Consider the following 14,779-nt stretch of genomic DNA (forward strand, 5'->3'; position numbering starts at 1 on the left):
AGATGACATCCTCCTTCATTACACGACTCGTATAAAGTTTGGTCCGGGTAAGTATAAGTCTTGGTGGTCCGACCCGTTTCAGATTTTCAAAATCTCTTTAAATTTTTCTGGTAAGTTTTTCCCAACTACTAGTAGACAAATAAAATGAAACGGGTCGAGTGGGAAACGGATAAAAGAGAAGCCACCTAATTGAAATTGAGATTTGGGGTCAGGCTAAGGACCCGTTAAACTAAGCGCTCTCTGGAGGCAGCCCGAGATTTAGAGTTTTGTTTCTTTTATTTTTGTTAATTAAAAAAATAAATATTTAATAAAAATAAAAAAAATTCAAAAAATTCAAAAACACAAAAATATGTTTACTTCTTATGTTTTTGTTTTCTGTTTCGTACGCCGCTACATGCGAGCGAGTTTGAGTTGTTACAGGTATTATCATGCGCATGGTAGCTCTGATGGCGTTTTGGAACTGGTTCACCCGAGGTTGCGGCCGCGAATGAAATGCTATACGGTCGTTCTTTCGAATCATATACAGCTGATAAGAATTTGCATCTAAACCAGGGAAGTAACCCGTTCTCTATTTTAATTTCTGTTCTTTCAAGTTTTAAGTTTATGCTTTAAGGTTTATTTTTATTTTATTTCTTTTCCTTGTTCTCATCGAGGACGATTTCGTTCTAAGTGTGGGGATGGGAATTTATTTTACTTAGTTGTAGAAAAAAATAAAAAAAAATAATAAAAAATTTAAAAAAATAAAAAAATAAAAAGTTTTCACTTGTTTTTCGTTTTCGTACGTTTTTTGTTTTAAAAAAAAAAGAAAGAAAAAAATAAAATAAAGAAAAAAAATGTCCCTTGTTTTTAGTTTTTTTTGCATTAAAGTGGGAGATGATGAAATTTATCGGAAATCAGTTTTTCAAACTACTAATAATATGAGATAAATAAAAGAAAACGCACTTAACTTGGGATGTGTTGGTAGGCTCAACCTTGAAAATGAAAGGGAAAATTTGATAAAACGGTTAAACGGAAATCTTTTGTGGGTAAAGCGTTTTGTCCGTGGAAAATAAGCAATGAAAGGTCGGGCCATACTCAAGCCTCAAATTTTGGTATGAAAAATTGGAAATATCATGAGTTTTAAAAATCTGAATACGTTATCATATGATGCTTGGGTAGGTTTAACGTTAGAGTATGCCGTGTAGCCTGTGATATAAATCTTAAAATGCTAGTTTAGTGTTTTACACCTCATCGGCGTATGGTTTTATAACCTTAAATCCTGTATTGATGGGATGCTTCAGGTCCGGAGACCCTGGGTCTGTATGCAATCTATTTAACTGGGTATTCACAATTCCTAAGTGGGGTTGTGGATATTTAAAATAAAGCCAAAGAGCAAACCCTTATAAGTCTATAAACATGATCACAAAAAGTACGAAAGTACAAATACACTACAGACTTGATCATCCATGCTGTTAGTCATATGGGGTCCCCTTGCTCGCGTCTCATTACCATTAAGAAACGGACCACAAGGGGCACGCTACATGTAAGCCCTACAGATAAAATTTTGCGTACTCACCTATGGTGATGGATTTGGGGTATTGCTTGATAACGGGGGTATGTCATGTTGTGGGGAGCACTAGCTATAAATTAATTGAACCTTAATCATATCTAATGGCTGCTTGGTAGACTTTGATGCTTAAGCTTAGGTGGATAAACAATACCCTTGATCGTCTTAACTATTCATAAATATTGAGCAACAAAGTTTTAATTCTGCTAACTTTGAGGTTTAAGTCAAGTTGGGGTGGTCTGGTCCGGTAAAAGCAGAAAATAAGCGGGTCTTAATTGTGTAAACCACTAAGTAATATTATTGTCTGATCTTATTTGTCCCGGTAAAGATTAAGGCATGGGTTTAGGTGGACAACAATATCGATGATCGCGGTTTTTGCGTTTTTCTGAGCTTTAAAATCTAACTTATATGTTTGATTTAACTTTGATTTTCCGATTCTGATCCAACTGCATTAGACTTTTTCAGGGACGAAAAAGGTTTAAGTGTGGGGATGTTTGATGTGTAGTGAAACACACTTACTTTCCGTATCATTTTTATCATGTTTTAATTACTTTTTAGTTTAATTATTAAGTTTTATGGTTTGTTTATGCTTGATATTACAAAGATGATTGTTTTCTTGTAGGTGATGAGAAGTAATATTGTCTCGTTGCTTTTACTTGTTAGAATTAAGACCGCGGGAGAGCGGGTTTTTGTCTTGTCAAGTTTGAGTGTTTATGTGCAATTAGTTGGTTAATTTAGGTTAAGTTAAATTGTTCCTCTATCCTTGGTGACATAGTATTTGTCTCCATTAGGATGGTGTGTCGATGAGACCGAGAGGAGAGTCGTCATTTGAACACGTAAATAATTGTTTTTCCGGTTTATTCTTTAAAATCAACTAAGATAAGTTAGAGATTGTTAGAGAGACTGAGAGGTAATTTGACTTTCTTAAACAAGTTTTAGTTGTGTCATCTCTTATAACTGGTGTCATGAATATTTCCAATCCGTTGTCTTGTTATTTCTATCAACATAATTAATTCCTAGGCAGACGTCTTTATATATTGAATTTAAACCAAAGTTTTCAAAGTTTTGTCAAAAGTTTTCAATTAGTTAAGTTAAGTAGTTAAATAAAATCAAAAATAAATTAATTAAATATTTTGGTGAGTCTTGGTTAGAGTTTCGTAATTAAAAAAACGTTTTCACGTGTCTTCGAGTTCGATATCCGGACTTTTTTCATCTGTGCTATACGCGACCGGTACACTTGCCGTTTGTGTGAACTAGGATAGATTGTTTGGTTTTTAAAGCTTAGTTGCGACTTGTGTTTTATTTATATATATATATATTTTGCACATCAATCAATTCAACTAGTTAGGGTTCTTGAACAAAAAGTAAAGTTTATGAGAGTTTTAGTTAGAGTATATGGCTGATATAAATGATGAAAAACGAGTATAGCTGCTGTCCCAAGTCACCCAATCCTTTTTTCCTTCTTCCCTAGCCGCCACCTAGCCACCACAAAATTTTCTTTATTTTTCCTCTTGCTGCCGATCGGACTAGGTAGTAGGAGTTAGGGTTCTTTGATTTCAGTTTTGTGGCTGGATTATGGCAGAAAATTAAGTTAATTAACTTAATATAATATCATGTAAGGCTTCTAACTTGTGGGCTTGGGTCGGGCCTTGAGTTGTAGTTTTAAAACTTGACTAAAAAGGCCCCTAGAGTCTTCCAACTTAACTCTTTTTTTACCATCTTTCATAAACCTACAATTAACATTTAAACTTTGTAAATTATTGCACTTAACCCCCAATACTTTCATAAAATAAGCAATTAAGCATAAAAACCATGATAAAATCATAAGGAAAGTAAGTGTGTTTTACGACACATCAAACATCCCCACAATTAAGACTTTTTCGTCCCTGAAAAAGATTTGACTGCAGTTGGATCAGAATCGGAAAATCAAAGTCAAATCAAACATATAGGTTATATTTTAAAGCTCAGAAAAACGTAAAAACCGCGATCATCGATATTGTTGTCTACCTAAACCCATGCCTTAATCTTTACCGGGACAAATAAGATCCGACAATAATATTACTTAGTGGTTTACACAATTAAGACTCGCTTATTTTCACCTTTTACCGGACCAGACCACCCCAACTTGACTTAAACCTCAAAATTAGCAGAATTAAAACTTTGTTGTTTAATATTTATGAATAGTTAAGACGATCAAGGGTATTGTTTATCCACCTAAGCTTAAGCATCAAAGTCTACCAAGCAGCCATTAGATACGATTAAGGTTCAATTAATTTATAGCTAGTGTTCCACACAACATGACATACCCCCGTTATCAAGCAATACCCCAAATCCATCACCATAGATGAGTATGCAAAATTTCATCTGTAGGGCTTACATGTAGCGTGTCCCTTGTGGTCCGTTTCTTAATGGTAATGAGACGCGAGCAAGGGGACCTCACATGGCTAACAGCGTGGATGATCAAGTCTGTAGTGTATTTGTACTTTTGTACTTTTGTGATCATGTTTATAGACTTATAAGGGTTTGCTCTTTGGGTTTATTTTAAATATCCACAACCCCAATTAGGAATTGTGAATACCCAAATGAATAGATTGCATACAGACCCATGGTCTCCGGACCTGAAGCATCCCATCAATACAAGATTTAAGGTTATAAAACCATACGCCAATGAGGTGTAAAACACTAAACTAGCAGTTTAAGATTTATATCACAGGCTACACGGCATACTCTAACGTTAAACCTACCCAAGCATCATATGATAACGTATTCAAATTTTTAAAAACTCACGATACTTCCACTTTTTCATCCCAAAATTTGAGGCTTGAGTATGGCCCGACCTTTCGTTGCTTATTTTCCACGGACAAAATGATTTACCCACAAAAGATTTCCGTTTAACCTTTTTATCAAATTTGCCCTTTCATTTTCAAGGCTGAGCCTACCGACACATCCCAAGTTAAGTGCGTTTTCTTTTATTTATCTCATATTATTAGTTGTTTGAAAAACCGATTTCCGATAAATATCATCATCTCCCACTTTAATGCAAAAGAAACTAAAAACAATGGACATTTTTTTAAACAACGTACGAAAACGAAAAACAAGTGAAAACTTTTTATTTTTTAAATTTTTTTTTCTACAACTAAGTAAAATAAATTCTCATCCCCACACTTAGAACGAAATCGTCCTCGATGAGAACAAGGAAAAGAAATAAAATAAAAATAAAACGTAAAGCATAAAATTAAAACTTGAAAGAGCAGAAATTAAAATAGAGAACGGGTTACTCCCCTGGTTTAGATGCAGATTCTTCATCAGCTGTGTATGACTCGAACGAACGACCGTATAGCATTTCATTTGCGGCCGCAATCTCGGGTGATGTTTCAAAACGCCATCAGAGCTACCATGCGCATAATAATACCTGTAACAACTCAAACTCGCTCGCATGTAGCGGCGTACAAAACAGAAAACAAAAACATAAAAAAATAAACATATTTTTGTGTTTTTGATTTTTTTTTAATTTTTAATTTTTTTTTGTATTTTTATGTTTTTATAAATATAAATAAAAATAAAACAAATAAAAACAGATAATAAAGAGAATCATAATACAAACTCTACAACTCGGGCTGTCTCCCGAGTGATGCATCCATCACGACTATTCCTCGGTGAATGAGTCAAGGTAGGACACCTCGACTTTTTGATCAGTTCTCGGCTCTCCTATGTAGTGCTTCAATCTATGGCCGTTCACCTTAAACCTCCCGCTTCGATCTTGTATCTCAATCGTGCCATACGGGAAAACCTCAGTGACCTTGAACGGTCCCGACCATCGGGATTTCAACTTTCCCGGGAATAACCTCAACCGTGAGTTATACAGTAAAACCTTATCCCCACACTTGAACTGCTTATTACCCTTCAATTTTCTGTCATGCAGTTCCTTCGTACGCTCCTTAAACCGAAATGATTGTGCATATGCGTGATCCCAGAGCTCCTCTAATTCGTGTAATTGATGGAAATGAATACCCTCTGCAGTGGGTAAATCAAGATTAACCCTTTGAAGGGCCCATGAAGCGCGGTGTTCCAATTCAACAGGAAGATGACAGGCCTTCCCATAAATCATCTGAAATGGTGTGGAACCAGTCGGAGTCTTGTATGTTGTACAGAAGGCCCACAGAGCGTCATCTAATTTTTCGGACCAATCCCGACGATTTAAACCAACCGTTTTCTCGAGAATACGTTTGATTCCCCGAGTACTCACTTCTACTTGCCCACTAGTCTGTGGGTGTTAGGCGGTCGCAAGCCAATGGGTGACCCCATAACGCTTCAACGCCTTATCCATCTGCGAGTTGCAAAAGTGAGTACCTCGATCACTGATCAAGGCTTTCGAGACTCCAAAACGAGCAAATTGACTTTTTAGAAAACGGACTACCGCTCCGGCATCATTGGTGGGTAGAGCTTTGGCGTTAACCCACTTAGACACGTAATCGACAGCCACGATTATGTATTTGTTTCCACGCGAAGATGGAAACGGTCCCATGAAATCAATACCCCAAATATCAAAAACCTCACAAACTTGAATGGCATTCTGGGGCATTTCGTTTCGCGAAGAAATGTTGCCGACACGCTTGCAACGATCACAACTCTTAACGAACAGATGGGCATCCTTAAAGATAGACGGCCAGTAAAAACCAGAATCAAAGACTTTCTTTGCCGTAGAACTCACACCATGGTGACCTCCAGTCGGTCCCACATGACAATGGCTCAAAATTTGCCATCCTTCCTTGACATCTACACACCTTCTAATAAGGTAATCAACACCAATGCGGAAAAGATATGGATCGTCCCAAAGGTAAAATTTGATGTCAGCAAAGAATTTCTTCTTTTGCTGGTAAGGCATCTTTGGGAGGTATCCGTCAGCAAGATAGTTCGCGAAATCAGCAAACCATGGAAAACCTTCCTCTTGTGCAGTAACAAACATCAGACACTCCGTCGGAAAACGATCGTTGATCCTAACTCCCGAATCTCCTAAATCAACCGCCACATTCTCGGCCCCCCTTTTATCACGGATCTCTATATCGAACTCTTGAAGCAACAGGATCCATCGGAAAAGAAGAGGCTTAGCATCCTGCTTGCTGAAAAGATATCTAATAGCGGCATGATCCGTATAAACAATCGTTTTGGACAAAACCAGATAGGACCTAAATTTGTCGAAAGCGAACACCACATCTAAAAGCTCTTTTTTGGTGGTGGTATAGCTTTCCTGTGTGCCATTTAAGGTCCGGCTCGCATAGTAGATCGGATGGAAATGTTTATCCTTCCGTTATCCAAGAATCGCTCCGACTACGAAGTCGCTCGCGTCACACATCAACTCGAATGGTAACGACCAGTCGGGAGCAACCATGATTGGGGCGTTAACGACTTTGTCTTTTAGAAGATCAAACGCCTCGATACACTGCTCAAAAAAAAACAAATGGAGCATCCTTCTCCAAAATTTTGGTCATGGGTCTCGCGATTTTAGAAAAATCTTTGATGAACCGGCGGTAGAACCCGGCATGACCTAGAAAGATATGAATTGATCTCACAAAAGTAGGCGGGGGAAGATTAGAAATGGTCTCGACCTTTGCCCGGTCAACCTCTATCCCCGCACTTGAGATTCGATGACCTAGAACAATGCCCAAGCGAACCATGAAATGACATTTTTCCCAGTTAAGGACTAGGTTGGTGTCAACGCAGCGGGACATCATCCTCTCGAGATTTGATAAACAATGATCGAAGGAACTCCCAAATACGGAAAAATCGTCCATGAACACCTCCATGGAGTGCTCGATCATATCATGGAAAATGGACACCATACAACTCTGGAATGTGGCCGGAGCGTTACAAAGTCCGAACGGCATACGTTTGTAAGCAAATGTTCCGTAAGGGCAGGTGAAAATGGTTTTCTCCTGGTCGTCGGGAGCTATCGGAACCTGGAAGTACCTGGAGAAACCATCTAGGAAGCAGTAGTACTGCTGACCCGCTAAACGCTCTAATATCTGATCAATGAATGGGAGAGGAAAGTGGTCTTTCCTGGTGGCATCATTCAATCGGCGATAGTCGATGCAGACTCGCCATCCCGTCACAGTCCTCGTGGGAATAAGCTCGTTCCTCTCGTTGGTGACGACAGTCATGCCACCCTTTTTAGGAACCACTTGGACTGGACTCACCCAAGCACTATCAGAAATGGGGAAAATGATCCCCGCATCAACGAGTTTAATGATCTCCTTCTTTACGACCTCTTGCATTTTCGGATTAAGCCGCCATTGCGGCTGGATGACAGTTTTGAAATTTTCCTCCATGAGGATTTTATGAGTGCAAAATGAAGGGTTGATACCCTTGATGTCGATAATCTTCCATGCAATAGCCTCCTTGTGCTCTCGTAGCACCGTCAACAACTTCACCTTCTCGACCTCGGTCAAAGCAGATGCAATGATAAGCGGAAGCTTCCTCTCTTCATCTAAAAATGCATACTCAAGGTGGGAAGGTAAATCCTTAAGCTCTAAGGAAGAAGGAGGACTCTCGACTGACGGTCGGTTCATCGGATCGTCTCCTACGATCTCAGCAGACACGCCAGATTCAGGGGTATGCGACTCGGTGTCGTTATTTAAGGACTGATTGATTACGGCAACCATTTCAATCTCCGAACCTATCGAGAATCTGGGTGTCGGAGGCAGATCCTCCAAAATTTCGCTGAGAAACTCCCCGATATGCTCCATGATGATATCAATGAAGTATAAGGAGTCATCAGCAAACTTGAGGTGTTTCAGTGACTGTCGAACGTCAAAGGCGACGTTCTCATCCCCAACTCTTAAGATTAATTTACCCTCGCAGACATCGATCAATGCCTGTGCAGTGGCAAGGAATGGTCGGCCTAAGATAAGTGGGACACTATCGTCATCGTTCATATCCAGGATGACAAAGTCCACCGGGAAGATGAACTTGTCGACACGAACAAGCATGTTCTCGACCACCCCTCGGGGGTATTTCACAGAACGATCAGCAAGCTGGATACTCATACGGGTAGGCCTCGGTTCACCTAGACCCAACTTGCGATACACGGAATACGGCATGAGATTAATACTGGCACCAAGATCTGCCAGCGCATGGACGACCGTATTATCACTCAAGATGCAGGGAATTGTGAAACTCCCAGGATCAGACATCTTTTCTGGTAACTTTCTCTGCAAGACTGCAGAGCAACCAGCACTTAGAGGAATGGAAGAGACTTCAGCTAACTTCTCTTTGTTTGAAAGAATATCCTTAAGAAACTTTGCGTATTTGGGCATTTGCGTAAGTGCCTCAAGGAAAGGAATATTAAGATGAAGTTGCTTCAGAAGATCAAGAAATTTGGAGTTCTGCTCCTCGTCTCTATCCCTACGGACTCTCCCGGGATATGGGAGTCTAGGTTTGTAGACTCTCGGTGGTGTGCTGGGCAATGGTTGGTTCTCGGCCTGTGCTGAACTTCCGGGGCTGTGCCTCTAATGCACCTTTGCTGGTGGAGACTCCAACTAAATCTCCTCGTCTACCTACTCCTCTACATCTACCGCAGGCTCATTCACGACTCCTCTCGTCTCCTCTTGAATCACGGGCTCGCTACGTGCCCCTGCACCGCTCCTTGTCGTGACAGTCATCGCGAACGCCTTCGGATTTTGTTCAGTGTTACTTGGAAGTGTACCTGGCGACCTCTCATTTAGACGACTTGCTATCTTTCCTATCTGACGCTCAAGATTTTGAATTGACGCTCCTTGATTTCTCATGAATGACTTGTGCTCCCGGAATTTCTCTTGAGTTTCTTTGTGACGGGAGTCCTCTCGAGTCATGAGTTGCGACAGCATCTGTGTCTATTGTGCCATCATCTCCTCTAACGTGGGCTTCTTCTCCCCACTACTCGTTCCCTCACCGAAATCCTGGAATAGGCTCTGACGTTGCTCGAAGCCGGACTGATTTCCGTTCCTCCAGTTGGAATTTTGGTTACCTCTCCACCCCGAATTATATGAATTGAAAGAATGTTGATTTCGGTTTGGATTATTAAGGAAGTCGACTGCCTCCTCCTGGAAGCCTACGGGGCACTGAACAGTATCATGTCCCCCTCTACAGATCTCGCATAACTTACTTTTCACCTGCAAGTCCTTCACGATCTTTGCTAACGTTTCAAGTTGTGCCGCAAGTGCGGTGCTCGTGTCGACCGAATGCATGCCACGGATAAGGAATCGACGGTTTTGGTACTCTTAACTGGTGGTCGCTGTTATCCACTCATGGCTAAACCATTAAACAAGGCAATGCACTCATCCGTATCTTTCGTTGTCAGTAGGTTACCTCCTGCAGCTGTGTCGAGCATACTCTGAGTTGCGTACGTCACTCCGTTGTAGAAATTCTCAACAACTGCCCAGTCTTGTAGGCCGTGGTTTGGACATAACGCAAGTAGATTTTTGAACCATTCCCACGCCTCGTAGAAGCTTTCGGTGTCCTCCATCTGGAAAGAATGAATTTGGTTACGCAAACGAGCGGCCTTAGCCGGAGGATCGTATTTTTCAAGAAATTGGGTCTGCATGGCAGCCCAAGTAGCAATGGATCCCTGTGGGAGGGACTCAAGCCACAGACTCGCATGATCAACGAGTGAGAATGGAAAGATTCGGAGTTTGATGGCGTCTTCGATACGCCGGCAAGATGAAACGTGTCGCAAATTCGTGTGATGCGAGTGATATGAGCATGTGGGTTCTCATGGAGTAACCCGTGAAATTGAGCAGAATGAGCAATCGTGTTCAGAACATTAGATGGAATCTGCCAAGTCGTTTGAACTCCTATAGCTGGTGGAGAAATGTTGGATCTCGCGCCAGCATCGACCGGACGGGCCCGGTCTGCAACTGTCCTCCTCGGTGGTGGATTCGCGTCGCCCATAATCCTCTCCCTAATGACGAGTTCAGAAAAAGTAGGAGAAGAGAACGTATTACCGACGGATGTAGATGAACTGGAAGACGGTTTTGTACGACGTCTCTCAAAAAGCTCTCTCTCTGGTTCGGGAAATCCTTCAATTTCTGGTGGTCCTAGAGATCGAGTACGTCGCATACAACTATTAAAATAAAATAATAAAAAAAAGAAACTACAATTAGCTAAACTATTTTAAACTAACAAACAAAACAAATAAGAAAAACAAGTAGTAAACAAGGCAAGTCCTAACTCGAGTCGTTCTTAATACGCCTCAAACCGTGTCCCCGGCAACGGCGCCAAAAACTTGATGTGCGAAAATATATATATATATATATATATATATATATATATATATATATATATATAAAAACACAAGTCGCAACTAAGCTTTAAAAACCAAACAATCTATCCTAGTTCACACAAACGGCAAGTGTACCAGTCGCGTATAGCACAGATGAGGAAAGTCCGGATATCGAACTCGAAGACACGTTAAAACGTTTATAATCACTAACTCTAACCAAGACTCACCAAAATATTTAATTCATTTTTTTTTAGATTTGATTTAACTACTTAACTTAACAAAATTAAAACTTTTGACAAACTTCGGAAACTTTGACTGCAGTGATAAAAACGTCTACCTAGGTAAGAATCATATTGAAGGAGATGACAAGACAATGGATTGAAAACTCTCACGACACCGGTCCTAAAGGATGAAACAACTAAGGTTCGCTCAAGAAGGTCAGATCACCTCTCGGTCTCACTAACAAACTCTAACTTATCTTAGTTGATTTTAAGAACAAACCGGGAAAACAAATTATTAACGTGTTCTAATGCTGACTCTCCTCTTGGTCTCACCGACACACTAGCCTAATGGAAACGAATACTACGCAACCAAGGATAGAGGAACAATTCAACTTAAGTTAAACTAGACCAACTAATCGCTCAAACATCTAAACCCGACAAGAACAAAACCCGCTCTCGCGCGATCTTAATTCTAACAAGTAAAAGTAATGAGACGAGTTTACTTCTTATCACCTCTCGGTCTCTAAGAAGGTTTTTCACAACTGATTTTATCTAATTAATTTACCCACTTATCCCTACGGTTGTACTTCCCGCAAATAAACCCTAAACACAAAGTAAAGAGCCTTAAACATGCAACAACTAATCAAAACCGATTCAATTAATTAAAGCACGAGGTTATTAGGTATAATCAAACAAAACACAGCCACTAAACACAATCTAATTTACTGTTAAATCAAACTTTACATTAACAATTTAAGCCATGATCATTAACAATCCATATTACTAGTCAAAACCTAACAATATTCATCAAACCTAGGTAGAACAAACAAGATTAACTACTCATTAAGTTTGGACAGCCATTAACATTCAAGTAAAACATCATAAACATAATCAAACTCATTCAAAATCCAAGAATAACTAAATCAAAGTCAAACAATCAATTACTTGCAAAACAATCCAAAGAAAAAGATCAATTCAACTAGTTAGGGTTCTTGAACAAAAAGTAAAGTTTATGAGAGTTTTACTTAGAGTATATGGCTGATATAAATGATGAAAAACGAGTATAGCTGCTGTCCCAAGTCACCCAAGCCTTCTTTCCTTCTTCCCTAGCCGCCACCTAGCCACCACAAAATTTTCTTTCTTTTTCCTCTTGCTGCCGATCGGACTAGGTAGTAGGAGTTATGGTTCTTTGATTTCAGTTTTGTGGCTGGATTATGGCAGAAAATTAAGTTAATTAACTTAATATAATATCATGTAAGGCTTCTAACTTGTGGGCTTGGGTCGGGCCTTGAGTTGTAGTTTTAAAACTTGACCAAAAAGGCCCCTAGAGTCTTCCAACTTAACTCTTTTTTCACCATCTTTCATAAACCTACAATTAACATTTAAACTTTGTAAATTATTGCACTTAACCCCCAATACTTTCATAAAATAAACAATTAAGCATAAAAACCATGATAAAATCATAAGGAAAGTAAGTGTGTTATACAACACATCAATAGGCTTAGCTAGATCAGGCCCAATAGTCACATATGGGCCTAACTAAGTTGGACTGGCCAGTCTAATCAAACTAGTAACCCAATAGAATAGCCTTGTCCAATAGAATGGCTCACACTTATTCAAATCAAATGGCTATTCGAGTGGTTCATTCGAATCGAATGGCTATTCGAATGGTTCATCCTTATTCGAATCAAATGGCTATTCGAATGGCTCATCCTTATTCGAATCGAATGGTTATTCTAATGGTTCATCCTTAATCGAATCAAATGGCTATTCTAATGGTTCATCCTTATTCGAATCGAGTGGCTATTCGAATGGTTCATCCTTATTCGAATCAGATGGCTATTCAAATGGTTTATCCTTACTTGAATCAAATGGCTATTCGAATGGTTCATCCTTAATCGAAATAAATGGCTATTCGAATGGTTCATCCTTATTCGAATCGAATGGTTATTCGAATGGTTCATCCTTATTCGAATCAGATGGCTATTCGAATGGTTCATCCTTATCCGAATCAAATGGTGTTTACACCTATTCCTTCTTTCTTTCCTTTCTTCTTTATTGTTCGAATGTCCTCCATTCGAATACACGTTCCTCATTCGAATGTACCCACTGTTGGGGTATCCACACCCCTATTCTCATTTATACTTCATAATCTAGCATCATTTCTCATATTTTAGTGTTATGTTGTCTTCTAAATGTTTTCCTTTTCATCCTAGACCAAGATCTAGCTTGTTTTTCAATAAAGTTTAAACCTTTATTGATTTCAAACCTGTTTTTGCTAGACCTAGGGTTTCTAAGTGAACCGTATATACTAACGAGTTCATCAATCCCACTTTTAACATCAAGTTTACATTTTTATGGTATAACAATACCCGCTTGCGTTGGTACAAGTCTTAAGGCAAAACATTCTTAAAAACATAATCGACATACATAAAACGTACCTCTTTTGACGTTTTAGGCTATGGGTTAGCTTCACTATGCGAATCTAGACTCGTATCTTGCTTGTTTAATCAAAAATCTAACACAAATCTTCCTTCTTTAGGTTCGGGTATGGGCCATAGGGTTTAAGGAGTGTCTGTGTAAGGAAAATTTTGGATAAGAATGAGAGATTTTAGGATTTTAGGGTTTTAGGGAGGTTTAAGGAGTATTTATACTCTCTCAAGCCCATGGACCTAAGGCCCATGACCATCTCTTATTCAATCTTTCCTTAACCAAGCCCATTCTCTTTTATGTTATTTAACTTAATTAAATATTGATGCTCTTTTAAATAAACACAATCCTTTTTATTTATTATTATCAAAAGTAGGGTGTTACACAAGGAAATCTCCAAGACATCACAAAAATATGTATTTTAAAATTGGAAAAGAGATAACTTACTAATAGTTAAGGTTAATGAAGGTAAGAAAATAAGATATAAGAAGGCTTTAATAAACAATATATTTAAACAAAAGGAACTTTATTCAAGAGATAGAAGGTAAATAGTTCAAATGGGGATATAAATCAAAGCCATAAAGAGGCGTTACAATACGTAATTAAGAAAAAAGACGAAATAAAGTAAGATAGATAAAGAAGACAGAAAATTCTTCGGGGTCTTTGAGTAGCTTAATTGACGTGACATGGAGTACCATGGGGAGTTGCATTCATAGGAGTTGGAGTAGTCGAGGTAGGTTGATTCGGCATTTCTTGGAAAACTGGAGCTTGAACCGTTTGCACGAGAGTTGATTGATTATAGTATGCTTGGTAAACTTGATCTTGAGGGTGCGGAGGTTGAAGGATGAGGGTTTGAAAGGTTTGGACTCGATGAGTATTGTGGTAGGGTGTAACTATAGTTTGAACTTGATTAGTTTGGATAATCTGGGGGCACATATTACAGAGTGGTTTAGGGTCTTCTAAAGGTTAGCAAGCACAGATTGTAGGGTCATCAGGTTGAGCATGAGGGGTAGATTGTTGTGGGACGGCTTGAGCATTAGGCGGGACACGACAGGTGCTAGCAAAATTGCCATAACGGTTACATTGAGTGCAACGACGTCATAGGGATTTAATCGGGTGATGATAGTTACAAATGGAGCATGACAAAAAAGGACCGAGGTAAGGTTTCTTTGTTAAGGAGACTTGTGGGTGGGTAGGTTTTGTTGCAGCAAGGTTCTTACATTTCTTGTTGTGGGGATGAATGGAAGTAGATGGTTCATAGTCACCAGCAAAAGAATTAGTGGGAAAAGTTGAATCGGTTGCATTGATGTTTTGAAGTTGGGTCAC

This window comes from Bidens hawaiensis, unplaced genomic scaffold (genome assembly GCF_021521415.1).
Source record: "Bidens hawaiensis isolate Kalapana, Puna unplaced genomic scaffold, B.hawaiensis_p1.1 tig00007223_1, whole genome shotgun sequence".
In the NCBI taxonomy this organism is placed as follows: Eukaryota; Viridiplantae; Streptophyta; class Magnoliopsida; order Asterales; family Asteraceae; genus Bidens; species Bidens hawaiensis.